Here is a 25,037-nt window from a genome sequence, read left to right as displayed (position 1 = left end):
CTCAAAATACAATCAGCGCTGGGTTCGTCTTAAAGATAAATATTCTCACGATGCTGTGTGTGACAATCCTGCACAAACACGGAGCCCTTTACATATTCCGCCCGAAAAGTGTCGCCTGCTTGAGACGATGACACATCCTGACACACTACTATGACGCTGGCGGAGATCCGAAGCGGGAGAAGAGACTTGAAAGCACAGCAAGGCCATGGAAAAGCATCTTGAGAGTTTACATGGAGTGTTTCTGTTGCTTCTAATGCGTTGACTTCCCATTTGAGACAGCATGATTCAGCGGCGCTTGAAAAATGTTTTTGCATTTCTACCTCGCCTTGGAAACAGTTTGTGTGGGAAACGAGGAACTGCTTTGTTTGTGTGGGCTGCAGAACTGACCAGAACTGTAAAGTATGCAGCGCTGCATGTGCAATGACATCACAATAACGTCATAAAACAGAGTAAAGCTTTTTTGTGTAGAGCACAAACGTGGTTTGCTGGTCTGGTTGTAGATTATGGGTTGCGGTCACAGATGTTGAGTGTGCAACTTTTTCCATTTATTTGTCCCACCGTGGGCCAGTGAAAGATATGGAGAACATAATTCCCTATTACATCTCTATATCCCGATAATGTCCTAACCTGAAATGAGGTTATATTTTAAACTGTATTGGCAAGAAGGCCCTGTTTATAAAATCCTTTCTAGTGCTTTTATTCAATGAAAGTGTTAAGTTAAGTTAAGACTTTACTCACGGTCATCCTCTCTCAATGGGACATCTATATAGTAATGTTTATACTGACATTCAGTGTCTTGTTGCAAGCTGCTGCAGTTGAGTCTGGATCAGTTTGTGGACCGTATATCATGAATCAATTAAGCAGAAGTAGTACTCTGCCCTGTGTTGTGTGCCAGCTACACATTGTCCCACACTTTGTCCTAATATTTGACTCATATTTTAATCAAATGAACATCAATGTTTCATGGGGTGAATTGGATACAAGCCAGCGTTAATTTCGTTAACAAAAATGATGAATAGATATGTTTGTCAATGACCTTTTGCTCCATCACTAAAGCAGTTATAGACGGCAAACCGGATACCACTTTTTCTGAAGGTGGTGGTGTTGAGGTTGGTGGCTGGTACATTTGTCTACAAGACATGAACACACACAACAATATCTAAAAATATTAAATATAACCCAAAATATTAATATACAATACCCCTTTAACTTTCTATTTTAAGGTGGTTGAATAAAACATGAATAAATAACAGTGAAGAAAATATTAAGGAAAAAGAAAATACTCCAACATGAAGTCCAAATATTTAATATAGTACAAGTATTTTATTTGTATATTATATTTTAATATGTGAGACTGAGAAGTTTAGCTCTAAACATCAGGAGGGCAGGGCCATTCCCAGCAACCCCTCCGGCACATTTTGGACCTGCTCTTGGCTGTATAACACTGCCCTGGGTAAAATGACTAAATCGTCTATTTAGTTTCCACACACCACTCAAAAAACGTAATGACCCTCCAGTTGATCTGAATTATTCCATCAGAGTGCACCCCAGCCTTAAAACCCTCTATGTTTAAAGGCTTTTCAGCTAATTTTTTTATGACCACATCTTAGAAGAATTGGTCACAAAAGAAAAATCTGAAAAGAATCCCAACTGTCTCATTTGAATTACTGTTGTTTCCCTTCACTGCTTTTCACAGCCAAAATAAACTTGTTCAATACTTTTCCTAACATGTGAGGACATTATGATTCATTTTTTTTTAACTAATATAAAGTAAATTGTGTGTCAAACCTTCCTCATCATCACCCTCTGCATAGTTAAATGAACAGTTTGATACTTTGGAAACTTCTTCACCAGGAACAGTTAGCTTAGCTTAGCACAAATGGTGGAAACAAGGGGATACAGCTAGTTTGGCTCCGTCCAAAAGTATAAAAATCAAACTACTTTTCGTCTACTGCCTTTTATACATTTTGGCGAGAGAAAGGCTAGCAGTAAGCTAAGCTGTCAGCTAAGCTAACTGTCTGCTAGCATAGAGTGCTGCAGGACTGAGTACTAAAACCCGGAAATGAGTTAGCATTTTTACGATTGGGTCCCTCATCTCACAGTCAATTGTCTTTTTTGAATGTTTATTTTGTTAGATGCCTGAAATAAGGTCTGTTGTTAACACCAGCTTCAGAGATTTTAACGTTTTGTTCTACAATGAAAAATACGTCAGTAAATACCCCTCTTTTGAATATTGAAGCTTTTAAGTGTCTTGTTAGCGGTTGCTAACAAGGGGCTAAAAGAGACTACAAAATGTCATCACGCTGACTAGTCCGCCTTCGCAGCCTCCTTGTGTTTATACTCGCGCTCATGCAACCATGGTGTGGTTCATTTATAGCCTGATGTTGGCTTTTTAAAGATTATCTTGCTGAATAAAATGTGTTAGTATCATGAAAGTTAGTTTGCAACAGAGTTTATTTTCTGCAATAATCCAAATTCCAATAAAAGAATCCCAATTGTCTTTTTGTCAAGGGAACCAGTGCGATGCTAACCATGCAGCGCTACATCAGCTTCACATTGAGTAACATGAGAGTGGCATCTTCTCACCTAACTCAGCAAGAACAATGTATTTGCCAATACATCCTTTATTGTAAAGCTATAGGAGTGGACCAAGTTGCAGTGCAGTAATGATAACAGTTTACTTCAGCTACTTGAAGTGTGACATTCATCTGGACGTATGACGTATCTCAGCAGCTTTTACAGGACCAGGCACACATTTATCACATATAGATTTCAATCAAGTTTCCTTTTAGATTGAACTCTGAAGAAGACACTTTAAGAGGCACTATACTGTACTGCAGCCTGCACTAATGCAGTCCTCAGGGTCACACTTGCTGCTCCTTTTTCCAAGCACACGCAACAGCTTTCCATCAGCTGCCAGCGTGGAGATGTCCTGTTGTGCCTCTGAATTGAAATTGATTAAAACAACTCAGTCAGTGTCGTTGTGTTTGAAGCTTTTTTTGTTGCTGCTGCACTAACAGGCTTTTGTCAGTACAAGTATTATCAAAGTGACCTCCCCTACCTCCCACTCATGCACTTTAGTCTAAGTGGCTGGACAGGGACACGTGTGAGCCAGAACTCATTAGATGTCAAGAAATAGCAGCAGAAGGAAAGCAATAAAACTATGGCAACACATATGGCAACACACACACACACACATATATATATATATATATATATAGTAACCTGTTACAAGTATCACAATATTAAGGTAATGTAATTTAGTTACTCCCCGTTACTTTTGGATAACTACATATGTAAATAGAGAAATAGAGAAAAGAAAAATGCTGAAGTTTTGCCATTATATTATTTGTAAAGCGTCTTCGAAGGACCCAAATCATTTGGCACGTTTGTGTTAGCCTACTGTAGTTTAACTCTGAGCAGCAGCAGCACCCACAGGAATTAAATAAACGTAACCTACATGCAGATTCACCTGCCTCTCCTGGACCAGACATTTGAAGCGGTTCGCTCGTTTCCTAAAAAAAACGTGTCTTTTCACGCTGGGATGCATCTCAGGAAAAAACAATAATCTTGGTAAAGTGGAAAGTACACACACCGCCCTGGCTGCTTTGTGGTTGTTTCCTTTTTCTGCTTTACATACTAAATAATGGCAATTTTCACCAGTGAAAATAAATTGTGCTTTATTTAAAAAAAAAAAAAAAGATAATCCTACTAATAATCCTCATTTTTACAAAAACGTATCCGTCTACATCTTTTTTTTCTGCAACCGTACGGTATACAGACAAACACAACGCTAGAATATACATAAAAGAGTCTAAAAATATTTTTGAAGCACAAAAGACTCTCGCTTCCTACCCCATGTGTTCTCTGACTATTACTGTGAGCAGCATCGATCTCAACAATCCCTCCCTACCTGCCTTTAACTCCTGTCGCTACACTTTGCTTTAATAGCATCTCGAGCCATTTCTGAATTCTCCAACACCTCCTGTAGCAACCTCACCGTTCTCCTCTTCGCCACCGGAGGCTAACAATCTCACTTGAAGGCCGATGTCGGCAAATCTGTGTGTCAAAATCAAAGAGTGGCCGACGAGACCGGCTTCTCCACAGAGAAGAGAGGGAAATAGATGAGACAGCTGAAGCCAGAGAGTGAGCGAAACGGGCAGCGACAAAAGACACGGCAGTTTCTTCTGTGCTTGCATTGAATTGAGTTAAATTGCTGCTTTGCCCATCTGCAATACCAGCTGGCGATGCTGTGATTTAAACACAAAACAAAGGCGAGAAATAAAGCCTCAAGGCATTTGTTCCCATTTCTGTAGGAACTAACTTTTTGTTTTCACAGTAAACATGCTGTATTGTGATTTTACGGGCTACATGAATTGATTAATTGCTTCAGCTCGCCAACAAGTATCCTCCATATGTTACTGTTTCCATCTTCTCATATTGTATGGCTCTAATAAATTCATTGTGTCGAATGCAGTTAAACACTTTGGATTTCAGTTATGATAAAGCAATTATTATTTTTTTTCACTGCATGAATTGAAGCTAAAATGAACTTAAAGCTGGCAGGTCAATCCCTTTCATCTCTCTTCTTTGTTTAACGCAGCCAGGACGGTGCTACTGGATGTGAGTCTTATCTGTGAATGTGCCCGAATCAGAGCTAACACGGAGGAAGTGGCTGGCCAACAGATAAATAGAGAGAGAGAGAGAGAGAGAGAGAGAGAGAGAGAGAGAGAGAGAGAGAGAGAGAGAGAGAGACAGATAAATAATCAGCCTGCAAAGATCTGTCAGTGGAATGTAATTACTGAATGAATGGACGAAGCACCTGCCATTCTGTGGGCCTCTGGTGGGATCTCTGGGGATGGAGAGATGGGCAGCGCTGTGGGACGGTGGGAAGTGAGAATGGAGGTAATGTGTGGGAAAAGATGACGGAACCAAGAGCAAAAGAGCACTGAGGGAATGTTTCATAACGCGGTCTCACTAGGGCAAAATGTGACGATATATCACAAAAGCATAACTGTATTAAGACGTATAGCCTCAGTGTGAGGGGCCTGGACTTGGACGTTGTCTGCATTACATCATTTTCTGTGTTAAATTGTTTCATACTGACATTCACACTCCTCATATGTATACATTCATCTGCCAACAAAATATACAAACTAACAATATTTTTAATCATTTACCTCAATTAATCAAATATTAAAATATGATTTGCGTTTGTATCCTAAAAGATTAGTCCAAACTGAATCTGAAAAAAAGATGTTTAACTGTTCATGATAATGTTAATTGGAAATGAATAGTAAAAACAGAACAGGATGCATTTCTGCTATATTGGAGGAGTTGTGTACTGGTTTTTAGCCTATAGCCAATTCATCATCATCATCATCATCATAAAAAGCTATATAGTTTTGATTAAAAGCACCAATACAGTGCAGTCAAAAATCAGCTGGATTACTTTTAATACTGAGCAAAATAAATGGTCTCATTCTAGTGACTATGAGCCAAGTTGTGACGTTTTGAGGAGCACCTTTCCTTCTATACCTTCTAAACATATTGATGGACATTTATCCTTGATGGACAACAAATATCCAGATGTGTTTCAATTTGACTGCAACGTCACTCTATACGACAAAAGACATCTGGCCGATTTTCACACCTGTGCATTATCTGCTCATGTACAAATCATGTTTTCATATTTGTTTACATCCTCAGTGCATGCTGTCCGTATGCTATTTTGAAATCCGGTTGGTGATACAGAGGATATTAATTATCAAAAAATATGAATTTAGCTTTCACAAACCCAAAGCGTTGTGCCTACTGTTTGTTTGACAGTGTAATGTATGTTTTTCTTTGGATTACAAAATCATAATTTCACCTTCTCACTTCAGATTTAGCCAAAAGTGTTTATCAAACTGATCCAGTATCAAGTGTTAGCAGAGCAGAGTTTGTTTTGCATGTTTCTGAACACTTGGACTTGGTGGTTTTGAGTTCTCCTGAGTGGTTTGTTTTGTGTCAGGAATGTGAAAGAGTACTTGTCTTTGACCTGACACTATACAGCACTGAACAGTGTCACTGAGATACTTCCAAAATCCATACAGACCATCACCTTGGCACAAACACGCATTCTGACCCCAACATCTTGAAAAATAATAACTGCCGAGGTTCAAGTTGAAATTTCTCTCTCGGCCCTTCGGTACGTTTCCGTCGGTCCGTGTTGATCGTCTGACTGTTGCTTCACACATTTACATCCTATATCACTTTCATTCCCTTATCAAGAATTAATTGGAAACTGAAATTGCTTCTCAAATTGTTTCAACTTGCATTGACTGACCTAATTAGTTCAATGATTACACTCGCTGGGAAGAGATCCCTGCTTAAATGATGTGACTAATTTGAATGAATATTTCAAACCCATGTCTGCAATTAATGCCATTTACATATGTAATGTGTCGACTTGATTACTTAATTATGTTTGTGCTCCCTGCTGATGTCGCTGACAGGTGTCTTTTAGAGAATAGCGAAATAAGAGGCGACTTCAGCAGATGTCTTGGCTCATTCATGTCGTACGAAGGTTGCAGGGCAAACACACACTGCGGCTCTACCTGCATTACAGAGATGTGGAGCTCCTGTGGCTCGCAACAGCTTTACGTCTTCCCCTGACAAATATATTCACTGTCAACCACTGACTCGTCAGAAACTGACAGAAATGGATTTTCCTTGCAGTTGGTTCTCCCATGGCTTAAAAAAAAAAGAAGAAATAATATAAAGAACAAATCTCTCTTCTGTTTTGTTTATCTGGTCACAAATCTGGACTGTTGTCGTGAAAAATCTGAGCTGGCAGGTGTTTTGGTTTTGCAACTAGCATTGTACAGCTCAAGTGGATGTCTGCTGCAGTGCAGTTTCACTTGTTTCACAGGGAACAAGTTTGATACCGCTCTCATATCAAGTTATTAAAGATACGGCTTTATCCAGCAGCCAGTTAGCTTAGCATAAAGTCACTGCATCTGCCAAGTCCTGCACATAACCTCCAAAAAAAACCCAAATCAGATTTCGTCCGAGGAAACAATTAGACCTCCCGTGTTTTAATTAATGAGCTTTAGATTCTCACATTCTCCCTCCCAACTCGTCAGATAACTTGGTTCAAACTAAGAGGTTTGAGTTAGAGGTTCCCCTCTAGTTTAGGACGAGTCAGATTCCTCTCGTTACATACACAGTGTCTTTTAAAAGTAAACTTTCATCTTCACAGGATGTTAGGTTTAGGCAACTAAACCACTAAGTTAGTTTTCGTGAAACAGCATAGTTTATGTTCACTTGACTGACCGACGACTCACTACGGAGTGACTAACAACACTAAAGACTCACCTGACAAAATGTCAATGCTTGCTTTTAGATTTGTCCGGGACATGAACAGCAGTCTCCTGGATGAAAGTCCTGTTTAATAATGACACAGGTGGGTTTACATTGGAGTTAGTTGAAACCCGGGTGCAGCGGTACCAGACGCCGACCAACCGTCAGTATTTGATGAGTTGAGAGTAAGAACGGGTTGTGATAATTGGATTTTTTCTTTCTTTTTTGACCTTTGGAAAGAGGCGAGCTGTTTCCAGTCTTTGTGCTAAGCTAAGCTAACCAGCTGCTGACTCTAGCTACGTATTTAAGCATCCTTGACTTCTAAAAATGACTGTGCATTTATTAGCAACTATACAACAAGACACAATTTACAAAAAACATAAAACTATTACATTAGAGTTAATTAAAGCATCGTGCGTTTTCCCTCCGGATGAATACTTAATAAAGGGGAACTTTTCTTGTCTGTGTTTATTAATGGAGTTGTTTCAAACCTCTGGATTTAGATCCGCCAAATTGGTCACAAGAAATAACTCTGATGTTGTGAGATGAGCGATAGGAAAGCTGTCACAAAGGTTGAGAAGCTGAAAACTCTTGAGTGTTTATTTAAAATAATGTGCTACTCTGTAAATTCACATGTCTGGAAGCTGCAATGTAGCGTGAACACTAACTGGGCAGTAAAAAACATAATTTGGAGAAACACACTACTATTAAGAGGCAGGGGAATTCATGAGTAAGTAAAATCGATGTCCTCTGATATAGCCGGACCAGGCTACTTGAATGATTCGGGTGCTGTGTAATAAATGGAATGTTTCTTTTTCCCCATTAAATGAGGAAAAAAAAAAAAATACAAACCATGTCTCTGCACAGTGTTGAGTTCAGGCTCATGATGTTTATCAGAGAAAGTAGATGGAAACAGAAGTAACGGCTGTAATAGCCGCCGGTATCTGCGAGAACACTCGGAAACGAGCTCCATGATTTCCTCTGATGTCAAAACCTGGAGGAAAAATCAATATGAAGAATGAAGCCTTATTTACACACTACACCTGATTGACTGTGGCTCACTGCAAGATGTCAACAGGCTATTAATGTTTCAGGAGAAGATTGCTTTTTGAGGCTAAGTGGGGAATTAAATGATGGGAGTTCTATTTTTACACACAAACACACGGGTGAGTAGGGCTACATTTTAGCAAGACAGATGTTTTGTGCTTTTTTTTTTTTTTTTTTAAGCTCAGATTTAGCTCAGAGGGCCTTTGTGGCCCTTTAGAGTGTAATCAGACAGACATTTGCCATTTTTAATCTCAATCCGGCCAGCGTGCGATCCTGTTTGGGATGCAGAATTTGCAGGGACGTGTGCGCGCACACGAAACACACAATCGGGATCATCACATGAGGGTTGGGTTCACTTCTGCGTCCCAAACGGATGAACCAGGAGCTGAGGACACTGGAGTCGTACCTTCTCCTAGTCAGTACAACGTCTGCAGGACAAAGCAGCTCCACAAATGCAGAACGCATTTAAACCCCAAGTCCGTCCATATGCCGTGGTCAGTTAAGGCTTCCCTGTCAGGCTCAATCAGAGTTTGAATGTGGAGTGGAATACATTCTCTCCATCACCAGCAGTCCCTCGCTACCCCTGAGTGATCCGTTTGTTGAGAGAAACATAAAAGGTTTGCTCGGCGGACATGTTTTTTGCTCTCAGGGGTACACAAACTCAATAGCTAGCAAGCTAGCTAGCCGTCTCTCCTTGAGTGCACCTGTGTTTTCCTAGTGGCAGACACTGAAAATTGAGGTCATGATCCTCATGAGTATGTGAGTCAAGATGCCTCTCTGTTGAAATATCTTTCTTCTGTTTTTTTCTCCTCTGTTTTCTGGGAACATCTGTTTGAAATATCTACTGTGGATATTTCTAAATATATAGACTTTCTCCCTGTTACTGTGTACACAACATAAAAGATGTATTTTCCTAATTTGCAGCTCTTTTTGCACAATTCACAGTTATCTTACGGGTCTGTTTCTTTGTCAACATCTTCTGTATGATGTAGATTCAATGCTGCAAATGATATATCTCTATTAATATCTATATCGTCAGAGTATTTTACAATGATGAAGTTATTACAAACAGGGTGCACCTGCGTTCACTATGGCAACGAGTCTGTACGCCTATGCAAATGAGAGAAGTCATAGTTTTGCAATTATTACAAATATTTAAATAAAAAAAGTCTAAAACGGTGTTTTTCTCATGATTGATTATTCTGTGTGGAATTGTTTGGCAAAAAATATGTATTTAATGCATTTTATATTAAATATATAACACAATAAACTGTGTGAAGGGGGATAGGATCTGAATATGTTTCAAAGTCTCTGTAATTTCCTTTTAGTTTAGTGTAAAAACACTTGATTACCGGCTTAAATCACCTTAAAAACACCGCGCTGCATTAAAGAGAAGCGTCTCCCTCCTCACTTGTAAGTATGTAAATGTTTGGCGTCAGGTGCGGCCCTCCTTCCAGAAAAAGACTAATTGAAACTTAGCATTGAAATCCAAACTGTCTCTTTAACATCGGTAGTAACAAACAGGGCCCTCTGTGTGCAGACACAGGAAATCAACATCACATATCTTACTTTTCTCAAGCCTTCGGCAGCATTTTGTGTAAAGCGACCGCAGACTGTCCAGGCTGCTGAACCTTCGTTTGTGTGCAGACGTGATGTGACTCTATTAACGCGTTTAAACTTCAACCTTTTTAAACCTCTGACTCCTGTTTCAAACTGCCTTATGGCACGTTCAGATAATGAGCAATGGGCCTCTGGCCAGCAGACATGAAAAAGACCTCCCACCCCTCCTCCATAGGAGCGAAAAACAAAAGAGACGCAATACAAATGCTACAGAGCCAGAGAAACATGCATTACAAACAGCTTGGATTTGTGTCTTAATGTCGTTATTTTGTGTCTTTTTGCATTTCTTTGCCATCAGTTTGTGTGTCTTTTTGGCAGTTTTGTCTCTTTATGGTCATTTAGTGTCTTTACACTCGTTTTGCATGTGTTTGTGGTTGTTCTGCATCTGTTTATGTTCATTTTGCGTCTGTATTCAGTTTGTGTCTTTATACCATCGCCTTGTGTCTCTTTGTAGTTGTCTTGTGTCCCTTTGTGATCATTTAGTGTCTCTTTGTGGTTGTTTTGCGTCTCTTTGTAGTCAGTGTGTATTTTATACAGTCTTCTTAAGTCTCTGTGATTAATTTGTGTTTATTTCTGGTGGTTTTGTGTCTTTTTGTAATCAGCCTGTGTCTCTTTGAAGTCATTTTGAATGTCTTTGCTGTTCTTTCACATCTCTTTTGATTGACTTTCCAACACGAAACGTTAACAGTCACTTCAAACAGGGCTCTGGTCCAGGGGTCTTAGGGGTCAGGGGGGTCTAAGGGGTCAGGGGGGGTCTAAGGGGTCAGGGGGGCCTGTTGCTCTGTTCAGTAGTCCATCCTCGCTCATGAAAAGTCTCTTTATGCAGACGTAGTCAACACGATATCCACACCGTCAATAAGCTGGCAAACAAAGCCGTCAATACACGCGAGGTACAGCACAGTACATCGCGTCTGTTGAGACTGTGGTTGTGGTTGCGACGCAACCGGTCACAAGCAGGTGAGAGACAGCTGAGACCAGCAGGGGGACGGCGAGAACAGCTGATCCCCGCAGAACCAGCCTGGGGCTGACCCAGATGAGGACGCTCCACTGTAATCGGGGTCCCTGAGGTAATCTATGCGGGACATTATCTGCTTCGCTGCTTCTCTGCAGCATCTGGAGGGATCTGCCACCTGCTCTGGAAGGCCTCACGCCTCTCCTCGGCCTCTTTGTATTTCAGGTTTGTTTGTTTACTCTTCTGTCCATGACTCAGCAAACAGCACGCATCCACTTAGACACATGAGGAGTCTTGATCTCATTGCCGTCTGTTTTTCTTTGTCTCCTCACCATTGACCGTATACAAGGAGTGGACGTCGTCCCCGCGACGTCACCCGTTGGTTTGTGGACTGCTGTTTCGAGGCCTCGAGCTCTGCATTTTGGCCGTCGCCATCTTGTTTTTTTGCAACCAGAAGTGACATGAGAGGGTGAAGCTAAATACAACCGAACGCTGAATAAGACATTTTAAGGGCAACCAACATGTTTCAAATTACTTTCATGAACTGAAAGCACAATGTAAAAGAGTTAAAGTTATAAAACTGAAAACACGGACAACTCTCAGATAGCGACCTGTCAATCACTGTGTAGCCCCGCCCTAAAGCATCCCCTGCTTTATGGTCTGTTTGACGCTAACTGGAGCATAATGTACTAAATGAACATCATGCTGTGTTGAAGAAGACTTGAAACTAGAAATTGAGACCATAAACTCATGTTTACAATGTTTACTGAGGGAATAAATCAAGAGAGTGTCTTAAACCTGCTGGACATTAGAAGGAATGCAGGTTTTGTTTTCACTCTTCTGACCCGGAGGTTTACCGCCTGCTCCTCTTTAAAGCCATTAAATGATTCACACAAAGATGCTACACTCCACTATTTATCTAGCAGCAAACAAAAATGATTCCCCTAATTAAATGTTCCCCATGCATGATGTTTCTACACTTATTATATTCATGCCCGGGTCATTTCTAAATTGCCTGTGCTACTCGCCTCTGCATGTCAGTGTTAAATTAATTAAGTCTTTTAATCCAAGTGCAATAAGAGTTTTAAACTCTATAAACTGACCTGTAAGACCTGCTCTGTGTTCTTTTGATGTACTTAATTGTCTTTTGAATGCTGCTCTTAGCATTTTAATGGCGCCCTTTGTTTGATGGTGCTCTTTTACTATTGTTTGCTTTGCTATGTTCCATTTTTGGTGCTTTTTTTTTTTGTTTCAGTAAGGTTTTGTTTTTTTTACCCTGGTGGGGAGCAATTATAAGGAGGGAACACGTTATTAGGAGTTTTGAAGAAGATATTTTAAGTTCTCGTTATGTCCTGGAGACCTTAAACACATCTTAGTAAACCACTCTGATGCTAACAGGCATCAGGCAACTACGGGGATGTTTTCTTTTCACAGGGATTCAAATAAAGCACTGAAAAGAAAACAAGTAGTACTATTCAATCATGCTTTTGAAGGTTGATTTGCTTCTATTTGTTCCCCCCGTTGCTCATCTGACAATTTGCATGTATATATGTGTGAGTTTGTGTATGTTTTATATTCGTGATGCTCCGCGAAGCATCATCGTTGCGTTCTGCAAGAACATTTCAGCCACATTTCCATATTTCTATATATATCCGAGCTGAGACTTTCTATTATTTTCAGAAAAGACAAACACGAGCAGAAAATTGGCGAGTCATCTTCAGTGCGCTCATCTTCCTGCCTGAGGGTTAAACTTTAATGATGATGCTCCACTGACGGAATGTGAGGAACACACATTAATATGCCAAAAAAAAAAAGCAGGGTGTGATGAAACAAACCTGTGTACAAACAGCGAGACTCACCACTTTCTAAAATCACGGTTTAATAAGAGCGAGAAGATGCTGCTGCAGGAAAAGTCATGATGTGAATTTAGATTTATTCCTGTCTAAGAAGAAAAACAATACAAAAATCTGTACCAGGGGCAGCAACGCTGAATCTATATGTAATCTGAAAACTAATTCTGGATGTTTTGATCCCATGTGATGCTGCCGCTGAATGATGAACAGTGTGATTAGGAAATCATATTGAATATGATAAGAAGGCCTGAAACAGGTTGGGTGGATCGATATCTGCACACTAGTAAAACAGCATTAACACTGCTTCCTTTACTGAAGAGATCCATGCATCTGTGTGAGTTTAGGTTATACTCCTTATCAGACTGAAGGAAGCCTAAAATTAGAGAAAAGTAATTCCTCTGAGCTCTTGATGAGGAAAAATGGACGTGATTGCTGCTTAATCAGCCATTTTTAAACTGCATTTAAACTGCTGTCAATTACTCGTTTCTCACACACACACACACACACACACACACACACACACACACACACACCAACTCTCACTTGTGTTTTCTAAATTCTAATCAAAGGTCGAAGGAGTTAGTCCGTCTTCTGACGTCGTCTTCTTTCACGTCTTATCAAGAATGACGCACTCGGGGCCGAATATATGGACCAAAACTAAAACCAAACTTTACAATCGGCTCTCATCGTGTCGGTGCAGAAGGTTCATTTAAGAGACGCACCATAACTCAAAACGGCTCCCATAATAGACACTGGAAAGTCATTCAGCCTGACCCTTTTCTTCAGATGTGGGTTTAATTAGCCACAATATGAGTGTAAGATCCCCCCACTTATCAAATTAACAGCTCAGAAAAGGACAGTAGAGTACTTAGCGCTTGTTTCCGGAGAGTGAGTCACGCCAGAGGTGAGCGGTGAGAGGAGCGAGTGAAACATGACGTACATGACGGCTTTGGTCTGACTCTCCAGGTCATGTAGATATGCGTAGAGTGAAAGAAGCTCAGAGTTGATAGAAATGGTGAATCGCTAATTTGAGGAATTTTTGCAGAAGTAGTGACTCTTTTGTTATTTCTTTCGCCACCGATTTTTGACCCTTCTGTCTCCTCTGAATGTTTTTAGTAAAAGAAAAACTGAAAATGTAACATTGAATCTTTGTAATTAATAAGGAGCCACTACCGATTACATACTTCTAAACCCCGCCTACGGACCCATCTCTTTTCTCCAAGAAGCTTTTAGGAATGCTTTTATTAATTTACCTCCTTTCTCTTATTCATGTCTTTGTTTTTATTTGATCATTCCTGTGTTTCATTTCATTTTTTTGCTCTTTGTAGAGCACGTTGGTCAACGTTTGTTGTATTTGAATCTGCTCCGTGAATAAATGTGATTTGACTTTCTCGTGAAATTTTCAAAAAAAAAAAATTTAGCAGTCGGCCTCAGCATCAAGGAGGCTTAATGCGAGTTATGTAGCTGTAATAATGCAGCAATTTGATTATTTGATTATTCATTTTCATGTTGTACTATTATTAGTGAAAGAAATTCTATTCTAGAATGATTTAAATGTTTGAAATGCCCCCAGAAAATAGCATTGTTTCTTTGTTTCTTCTCATTTTCTTTTGTTTTTGATTGAAGAAACTCTTCCTCCTCCCGTCTGATACCAAAACAACTCTCCTACTTATGAGTTAAATATGAGAAATGGATTGAGAAATCTGTGTGTTCACTGAAGCTGAATGAGACCTTCACTGTCAAGTCAGAACAGTGAAATGAAGAATGAAGAGTGAGTTTGCAGCTACCAGTCATTCGATTGATGTTCGGCCATAAAAGAGCATTCATAATGAAACTTTGAACTACCTTTGTGTCCATATGAAACAAGAAGGCCAATAAACCCACTACAGCTTCACTGCTGCTTCTTACATAACTGCTTTCAGACTCCCCTCCAAACATCTCACAGATTATCTGTAAAAATATCTTAAAGGGGGAAATTCACATCTGAGTTCGGAATACAGTATGGAAAATGCCTCCAGTGACGTACTCTGACGTCGTTGGAGGAAAGGAAGAACTACAGAGTGCTGCTTCAGCTTCAGCAGCTGTTTAGCAATGCTCTGGCATCCCAAAACTATGTTATGGACGAGGATTTTTACAGTGTAGACTTTGGAGAATGAATTAAGGATTTATCCCAGAACAGAGTTGAATGATTGTTGGAACAGTGAAAAGACTAACCGAGATGATTTTGGTGAGTCATATTTAGCTTCTGTCCAGCTTGAACGAAGTGTGTTTTTACAATAAGTTAACAAGACAATGGAGCCCGTTTTTAGTTCGGTGAAAGAGAGGAACTTGAAGAATTTGTTCACTTTTCAGACGAAGCCAACTGGCTGCTCACGCAAAAATGCATACCGTCAATCAAGGACGCACTGGGGAAATTATTTCTCTCGTGGACTACATTTACCATCAGCACTGATTGGGCGTTGGTGAAAATGTACCCTTCAAAGTTGAATACTTTTCTACGTATTCTTCAGCCCCTATAGTCCACATGTTGATTGTTAAGTACACACTGGCTGAGGCAAAGCTTGTTGCAAATATGAGCCCAGATGCATCTTCTGTTATAACATTTGTCTATGCGGATTATAATGTGCTTCTCGATCCAACATCCCGTAATAGTTACACCACGAACGATGCATTGCACAGCATATAAACGACGTCTCCATTTGTCCAATTCTGTCACGCTGAAACTTATGCCGTCGTTTCACCGACATCCAGACCAACAAACACGCAGACGCTCATGCGATCCGATAGTTAAGGACATGCTTAGTGTTTACAATTTGCTCTTGCGTGATGTTTTATTCATGGCGGCGGAAATGTATCCATTCACGAGCTATCTTATGTCTCTGTAAGTCTCCTGTGCAGGTCTGGCTTGGCCTAGATAACAAGGAAACCTGCCTGGAGGGGAGACACAACACCGCAGGACGTAATAGCAGCTATCATAATGCTTTGCAGGAGACGCGTCCGGGAGCTCACACTGTGGCGGAGTGGCAGAAACACCTCTCAAATAGGGACGTGAAGAAATGTCGACGGGTCGTGATGCAACAGTTCAAGCTTTTTAAAAAAAAAAAAAAAAAAAAGGCAACATGTGAAATGTTTGAATGGATTTGAATAAAATGCTGCTATTTAGACAGATACGAAAAATGTGTTCAGCAGATGTTTGTGCTTCCTTCTGCAGAGATAAACAAGAGGAAAGTGTGTTGACAATAGTACTCAGACGCAATGAGAGGCTGTATTCTGAGGATAATAAAAGTCATTCCTTCAGTTACTGTAGTCTAAGACTTGAATGTGTTTAATTATCGACGACTGAATCGGTTTTAAGATTTGAAGAGCTTTTTTTTTTTTTTGGTGGGGCAAATGAATGCCTGCACTGAATCACTGCAGCAGATTCAAACTATTGGATTGATTTGTTCCCCCCCCCCCTTCCTCCTCTCAGAAGCCAACGCTGATAAATCCACACCTTGAGCCTGTTTAATGACAGCTCTATGATACAAGCAAACACTGACTGCAGTGACCCGCACTATGCATACTGTTTCTGAATTGTCTCGCAACCTAAAAACCATTAAAACCTCCCACTGGCTCTTTATCTTCCTCCGCTTTATGAGCTGCACAGATTGGGACAGGTGACAGGAAAATCAATACGTGATAACAGCTTTTCAATACATGATGAAATGTATTCTCTTAATTGCTCCGCTCACTTTGCCTTATTAAAAGTTTACCCACCTAGTTGTGCATTCAATATTCATCATTTCCCCACATTAAACTGTACTGATTCTGATCTGAAATGTCAGCTTGTTTAATGACTCTGGGACTTAACGGTCTTTACCCAGACTTAATGGCCCACGCTCATATATTTTATAGACCTACAATATTGCACTGACGAAACCTGTGGTCTGTTAAAGAGAACACATATGGATCAGAACGAAGCAAATTCACGAGATGTCAGCACTGAAGCCGACGCTTAAAATAACAGAGATTTGGACAAGTCCTGGGATAGTCCAGAAGAAGTCAGATGAGGTTTGTGGAGCAGCGCTTTATGACTGTGATCTCCTCAAAGACCAAACTGATAAAATAAGAACACACACACAGCAGCCCTCAGAACACAGAAACACAATGCAACCCATGGCACGACAACTGTTTACTCATGTTTGTGTTTCCAGCAGCGCAGCAATAATCTGAAATTAAACCTGCTTCTTGGAGGATTAATTCACCCTAAGTCCTCTTTTAGTCCCGTCAGTGGCCCTATTCATTTCCTGCAAAATCAGATTTGACAAATCCAGCAGTTATTTATCAATCTAGGCCTACAAAAGCCGATTTGAGTTTGCCCAGCAATAAGGAGGGCACTTAAGAGTAGCGTTGTACGTTGACATCCTGCAATGTAAACTGTGGTTATCCTTATTGTTTGTGGTCGCACAGCCCATAGCAGTTTAATTAAAGGCCGCTGCAGCAAAGGGGAATTGTTATTTCTGCCCCTCCAAGTCTCCATATGGATGGAGTTGAGACACTTTGTCGGTGGTAGGCTGTTACAGTGGTTACAGTGCATCCTTCCCAGGGACCTGCATGTCTCTACTTACATTCACTCCTCAGCTGCGACGGCTTGAAGATTGTTGAACTCAACACAAAGCACACGTTGTGGTCAAACGACCTGCGTGTGTGATTTCCAATCCTTGTTCTTGAATTGTTGATTGCATCACGTTTTTTTTTTTTTTTTTTTTTTTTTTTTTTTTTTTTAAGAAGCATTACGGACAGATCAGGTAACCTTCAGATAACATTGATAAAGAATGCCTTCTCTAATGAGCTACTTGGCCAGCCTTACAAAATAACACGTCAGCCACAGGTGCATATGTCTGTCACCTTATTCTTTATTGTAAATACAGAAACGTGTCACTTATCCACTCATATTATATATACCTGCAGAGGGGGAATGTCTGTTCATCCTCGCTGGTACAGAAAACAAAAACGCATTGAACTCCCCCAAGAATCAAAACTCCCCTCGTCCACCCAGAATCATCTAGTCAAAAAACGATAACATCCAAAAAAATACTTGACACTGCCACCAGCAAAAGTATAATGAAATCGAAAAAAAGAAAGAAACACAAAAACAACAAACCTGAGAGCTCAGCTGCAAGAAAAGTATCACGTTAAAACGCCATCGGGCTTTAAAAATGACTCCTTTTTTTATAAAGAAAAGTAAAAGCAAAGGGTTGGATCGGTGAGATTCACCGACACATCAAAATCACAAAACTCGTAGGCAACAAACAACACTGCAAAATGCAAACCAAAGCATAGCAACAGCAAAAGTCGACAGAAACAAAAAAATAAAAATGTTTCAAAACCACCAATAGATTGTTTGAAAAATCTCAATACCGACAAAAGCTGCTTGGTTTCGACCCTCGAAACAAAACTGCAAGCAAGTAAAGGCTTTTCTCAAGACCGACACCGCACCGATTACCCTCTTGGCACTCTCGATCAGAATAACTGCATGCTAAAAACTTGAAGCCTGGACGCGAAAAACGCTCAAAACCACCATGTCAATGCTCAAATTCAAACACCAGCAAAAGGAGGAAAAACAAAAAAAAGGGGGCAATTAAAAAGACAAAAAATGCTTACAAAAAAGCCATTGAAAATGTACTCACCGAGCGGGAGTAAAATGTTGCAATAAAAATGTGATATGGCTCAAAATACAGTATGGCGGTGCAAGCCGTAATGCTGTGCCTTTTCTCTAGATCTCTGCCTCCAGTTCTGTCATGTGACTCATTCAGCCCCGACTTCCAGCAATGAGAGACCAGTGTTGAACAGCTGATGCTGAATGCTCTCCTAACGGCTTGGCTCTCTCCAAAAGTAAAAAGAGGTAGTCCTTATCATCCCACAGTTATGACTGAGCTGGTTGTGTGTTTTTCTTTGGCTTTTTTTTTTTTTTTTCCTCCCTTCTTCTTCTTCTTTTTTTTTTTTTTTTTTTTTTTCTGTTTTAAAGATGCAGAGCTCACTCGGTGTCAGCGCCGCGGCGAAGATCCGGACATGCTTTCGCTCCATCCAGTGTAGAAGCTCGGGCTGTTACGCGCCGCATGTCTCTGCTCTCCGACGGGGGGGGGGGGGGGGGGGGGGGGGGAATGCAGGGACAGGCGATGCGCGTTATTACAAGTGAACGTGTGCAGCACATTCAGGACAAAAAAACACGCATCGGTGTCGTAGCAATACTGCTAAAACAGCGCAGCTCATGGTAGTAAGCGCAGGGCGAATATGACGAAGAAGCGACGTAATTAGAATCAGCCCAGCCCCTGTCCATGGTGCTGAATTCAAGCAAACACAAGTATCATACTAAGGACATTATGGAGATGTGTCTGAAACTGAAGGTAATGCATTGAGTACAAGCAAACACAAAGTATTACACTAGTAATATCATTGACTCTGTCCATGGTGCCAAAGCAGGGGGGGTGTAGTTCATTTTAGAAACAGAATCAATAGAGTTCCAATTACATATTACATACTCCTAACATATTCCAATCAGGTTTTTCAGATTAATATGAATCAAGTATACTCAAAAAGTCAGAATGCAAATTTAGAACCGTTTGATTTATAAATCGGGCGGTTGGTGAACACTAGCTTCACTTGATGCATCGCGTCAAGAACATGGAGGAGAGGCTCGTGGCTGGACTTTTTTTTGTTGTTGCGGTGGTGAAACTGTTTTGTAAAACAATCCAGAAATCACCTCAATAACTATCACATCTCTGGGAAAATCACTTTGCTCTCTCTTAGCGTAAGTTGAGTTAATAAATGGAATGGAATACCAGCAATAGCGTACATCACTATGTCTGCTATGTCGGGTATGTTTAATCCTCACTTCTGCAAAGTGGTGAGCACCCTATGGATTGAGATTGATTAGTGAATAGTGACTGTATTCTGACACAGACATATTCCTAACAACACCTCCATTAGCACAAACAGCAGTCGGTGCCTGAAATGTATTCACTATTCACTGCATAGAGAACGCTATGCAGAGGACTTCATAATGTGTTCAATGGCAAAATAAAAGAGTTTGGAAGCTACTCAGGTCATTTGTATCATCTGACAGTTGATTAAATGTAGATTTTTATTTTTTTTTTCCGGTCTGCATTATGCATAATGCTAGCGGCCTCAAGGTCTGTGAACACTGGCTGTACATTACTTTGACGCTGCATTATGATACACTGCGAGTGAGCTGTATAGCGCACATACCACACGTTTTATTAGACATCCGGACATTGCAACTGTATATCAAATATCCATGGTTCAAACATAGGGGGGTTTGGTGCCTGATCCAGAACACACAAACAATAGAATCGTATTCTTAACATCAACCCACTGAGGGAGTGTAGTGCATTTATCAGTATCACAGTGGTTTGAAATCAGCCTGCCATGTCCATGGTGCTTACATTAGGAGAACCTAGTGCATTCAGGACTAACAGTATTAGACCTGTCCGTGGTGCTGAAACGGTAAAGCATGGGTAGCATTATATAGAACTAAAGAACGACAGGGTAATCCCCTCAAAGTTGTCCAGCTCTGTCCGTGGTGCTGAATCTGAGCGGCTCTCGCCTTAACTCAGTGATCCTTCAAGCCTGAAACATAGAGAGTCAGAGCATTTATGCATGTATGTATGGCACAGAACCCAACCAGGTGACTCTCAATGGAAGGGTTTAAATGGCGTTTTGATTCTTGATTCCTGCAACAACAAAAAAACACAAAAAAAAACCAACTCTCTTTTTTCTCATGCGTCAGATAAATATACCTGGAAAATGTAGGTTATTGCTGATGGTGCCAGACAGGAGAGTAATAATGTGTTATTGATGCATTAGCGTCTGACTGCAGTTGTCAGACAGAATTCAGTATACGTTCCACGCAACACACGGTGCTGGAGACAACTGTCACCATTCATTCATCATAACCGTGGTCGGTGCTCTGTTTCCACCTTAAGCACTGTCTAATTTAATTTACTTTTCAGATCACATCCAAGCCTTCGGGAGGCACGTCGTGAAATGCTTCCCTGGCTCTAAAGAATGCATTGGGTGTCCAAGAACTTTTTGTGTTTACCTCTTCTTTCATTTATATCACCAGAGCCTGTTGAGTCGCTTTGGCAACATACTGTACAGGTTGTTGTTGTTGTTGTTTTTTTTCCTGATCTCATTTAGGGTTATAAGTCAACAGTGTCATCGCTCATTGGTCTCCTTGCCTATAAACTGAAGTTGACGGTCAGCGTGTTGCCGTGCGGGACGTGTCGGGCCATAATTATCGAAAGCCTGGGGGTGTTTATGACCTAACTCACTGTCAGCGAGGGGATTCGGAAAGCTGCAGAGGTCTAACTTAACAAGACTTGGATAGCGGCTAAAGAGATCGAGATCGGCGCCAACACATTGGCAGAGCAGAGGTTACAACCAAAATGCAATGAGACCACAGCCAGCTTAATTCCTCCTAATCCAATCCCACACTCTATAATAAACTATGACTAACGCATGACAATCGTTATTGACAAACAGTCGTTTGGCTGACAAAAAAAAAAAAGAGAGAGAAGAATCAACCTTTCTTTAACGGATGCCGTGGGAGATATACAGGTGAATAAAGAATTCATGTTCCCAGCCCACATGATTTATACATGTGTGACCGTAAACACGGGAGAGATGCTGTCAGGTCGGGCTGCAGTACAGGTCTGTGCTTTTTTTATCAGCCATCCTGGTGCGTCAGGAAGAGGCTCCCAAGGTTAAAAGGCATTGCCTTTATGAATATCTGAAATAAGAGATATCAATCATATCAACCTTCTGACATGCTGGGGCTCGTTGTGTGCATCAGCAGCCCCAAAACACACTTTTATTTCTTCTACTTCTGTGCTAACCCCCGAATAGTTTAAACAAATTATATACGGCAGCTTAGCAGAATCATAATTCATTGCCTTGTATTCCCGTTAGTGTAGCACTGTTGCAATCACCACTCATTGCCTTTGGCCATAAAGAGCCAATCAGAGGCAGAGCTCACAACATGCGGGCCTTTGGGTTTTTCCACACATCCAAAAAATGTTTCCTCTCGAGGCGCATTAATCAATATTTGTCAGTACATTTTTTTTTTTTTTTTTTATCCACTGGAATCAAGTGCAACATGCAGCAATGCAGAAAAGAAAGAAACTTCAGAGAGCAGCGATGTTCAGTTCTGTGTCTTGTGATGCTGAGGTGATACATGAAGGACCAAGGATCCCTCTCAGTGATACATGATACCCCCACTGTGAAGGGGATATAATCACTGCTGTTATCAGTGTGCTATTTTGTGTTGAATTGGAGGAGCTTTCTATATAATGTATAGTAGGATTGAAAGCCCACTTCAGTGTGTGGCGGTAGTGCACAGGATCCGGTGACAATACAAAGAAAAAAAAAAACTGTGGACTGAATTAATTTTCCTTTATTAAAGCAATGAGAGGATTTGTATTCTTTAATTACCATTTTGTCAAGGAGCCTGCAGAAATGGTGTGGGATATTTTAATCAAAAATAAATGGAGTGTGCACTGCACACATAACTGTAAGGGGATTTAATGCTCATTACAATAAATGGGTTACATTTACAAATCTAAAGCTGGAGGTGGAAGGATTATATCAAATAGTTCAAAATGAAAATATACTTGAACGCCTTTTTTTTTTGTTGCAATGCCTGTGTTTGCTAATATCATTACTGGAAAAAAAAAATACAGGTTTAGTAAAAATCATTGCAGGGAAGTCTTTTATTTAATCGTGCACATTTGAAAGGTTTGGACATGTGCTTGAGTGGGCTGGGTCAGGTAGCAACATGTTGGATGGCTCAATGTTGAAAGGCTCAATTGAATGGATTTCCCGCGTCTTTGTGTGGCATCTTCATTTTCATTCCTGTCTTTCGTCCCTGATGTCAACGGCTGCTCTCTGTCCGAGCTGACTGACCCGCAGCAGCCTGTCGGGACAGAAGGCAGACGTACTGACATGGACACCGGTCGTCCTGCAGAAAACCTTCACGGTTGACCCTGAGAGGTCTGAAAAAAAAGCACAAATAAAACAATAGCCTGTGGTAGCATCTAACACTTTGGGTTTAAAGTTAATTTGGAGATAAATGGTTGGTTTCATTTGTCTTAAAGGGCCAGTGTGTAGCTTTTAGGGGGATCTATCGGCAGAAATGGAATAAAATATGAATAAGTATGTTTTCTGTAGTGTTTAATCTAGAACAACAATCGTTAATATTCTATTTATATCTACATATAGACTCCTCTTCACACAGTGTGTGTCTGCGTCAGCCCACAGGACTTTTTGTTGCTTTCAATCTGTTATAACATCGCTGGAAGACGCCGAATCCTAAAAACTCACCCTTTAAAATCTGTAATCCTTAAATACAAAATCATACCAAAATCAAACATTTTAAACGTTTTCTTGTGGTTTCCATATTTTCTGCCATTCTATTTATACACGTATTACCTCTCTATAGTCTTCATTGTCAATGACGGTGCCCGCCATTCCCAATCAGGATTCAAATTGCCCTCTCTCACACACACACACACACACACACACACACACACACACACAGCGCAGTCACAGGAAACAACCTGTGCACGTAATCCAGCACCAACTGTTTTTAATTCATCTCATTGTCATCAGCCTCACTAGTTACTGTTCACTCTCTTTACACTCTTTCAGAGCTGCACTTAATTACCGATAACGCAAACCGAACGTTTCCTACTGCGGCTGCTTCACAATCAAAGCGTTCGGCTGGTGAAACAACGGGTGGCTTTTATTGTGAAGCGGTACGTCGATCGCAATTCCTCAGCTAATGAACTACCGGTCGACTTTTTCTCCCCTTTCAGAGCGAACACACGCTTTGGATTGTTGTCTGGGATTGTCATTAGTATGCGGATACTACGGAGGGCTTTGTGTACTCCATCAGAGTGAAACGTGAGAGCTAAATGATTCTTCCCGTGTCAGCATGTTCCACTATCTCTGATCCTCTGTCCAACCTTAAGCGAGATCCAGACTTATACAGTCTCATTATAACACGACACTGTGGTTGTGCTGCAGCTCTGTGCATCTGAAGCTTCACTTACACGTGGAAAATGGATCTACGCAGTTATAAAGTAGACGTTGGAGCCAGTGCACGGTGTAAATGAGATAAACTGCCTTTCTGATGCACAAATGAAAGTGGAGGAGAGAGCGTCACCAAAGTCACAAACTGAGATAGATGCATCAGCATTCGGAGATGGGAAACATAAGCTCTTAACTCCATTAATCCACGATCTTTTCCTCAAGTCAGGTAAATAGAGTAAAGCCTTCTATGTGTAACTTGGCGGTGGTAATGTTATATCATGCTGATTAGTCAAATCTCAGGGGATGTATTTTCAGTTTGAGATGTGTACTATACATACATATATCATATATTTATGTAAAAACGAACCTGACATTCAGAAAGTCACACTTCGTCTCTGATTCCGTCCTACGTTCAATGTTCCCACTGTGGATGAATGACTTTGACTTTGCTTAGTTAGGAATCTTTGGCTTGATATTTGCAAGAGGGGACATAATTGTAATGACATTTTCTTTTATTTATTTTTTTTTTAAACATATGTCATCTTCTAAACTGCTCTGTTTTTAAGTGTTTCTCATCAATTTTACACATCAAAGTCTGTTTAGTGTCTTTGTAAGTATGATTGCATATCTGATAAAAAAAAAAAAAAAAAAGGTTTTAAGGAGCCTTTAGTGGCTCCAGAGGGAGCGGCATGAATTCTGATGGCGTGGAGTTAAAAGATGGGAGTCCACCAGACTTCCTCGTTCCTGCTCGAGGCCAGCGGCTGGAGGCTACGCTAACCGCTACTAGCATCTCCTTCCGGACGGTCACCAGTGGAGATGGGAAACGCAGGCGCCGGGTTTTGACAGGGAAGAACAATGTGTGGAATAAAGACGACATTGATTTTGATCCTTTGCTTTTGTTCTTGTTCTTTTCATAACTGTTCATTGGGAGTCTGACAAGGTTTCAGGACCGCGCTGCTTAAATATCTGGTGGACTCTTAATGAGCACAGGATAAACTGATGGAAGTGATTATTCTATTGCCCTCTCACTTTCTCTCATCCGTCTCTCTAATCTGTACAATTGACGTGGAAAGTGCAAAAATGATTATTCCCTATTAGTCAGATCACGCACAATTCTGACAATTATGTGA

The 25,037-nt window shown here is 40.6% G+C and overlaps 1 protein-coding gene across 7 annotated transcripts in view; it reads right to left on the bottom strand.

Annotated features, from left to right (window-relative positions):
• The window catches only part of LOC137871982 (RNA-binding Raly-like protein), a 91,702-nt gene extending 72,766 nt beyond the window's left edge, over positions 1–18,936 (bottom strand). For 2 of the 7 annotated variants that reach the window (XM_068710135.1, XM_068710136.1), the window contains exon 1: positions 17,761–18,934. The gene's annotated coding sequence lies outside the window, so the exon portion shown is untranslated. Of the gene's footprint in view, positions 1–17,760 lie in introns of all 7 variants that reach the window. The other 5 variants (XM_068710132.1, XM_068710137.1, XM_068710133.1 and 2 more) reach the window with 5 other exon arrangements.
• Positions 18,937–25,037: the final 6,101 nt, after the last annotated feature.

This window comes from Cebidichthys violaceus, unplaced genomic scaffold (assembly GCF_023349555.1).
Source record: "Cebidichthys violaceus isolate CVI_PGR_0920_01 unplaced genomic scaffold, fCebVio1.0.p SCAF_15, whole genome shotgun sequence".
Lineage (NCBI taxonomy): Eukaryota > Metazoa > Chordata > Actinopteri > Perciformes > Stichaeidae > Cebidichthys > Cebidichthys violaceus.
This window is presented reverse-complemented; position numbering and strand designations above follow the sequence as displayed.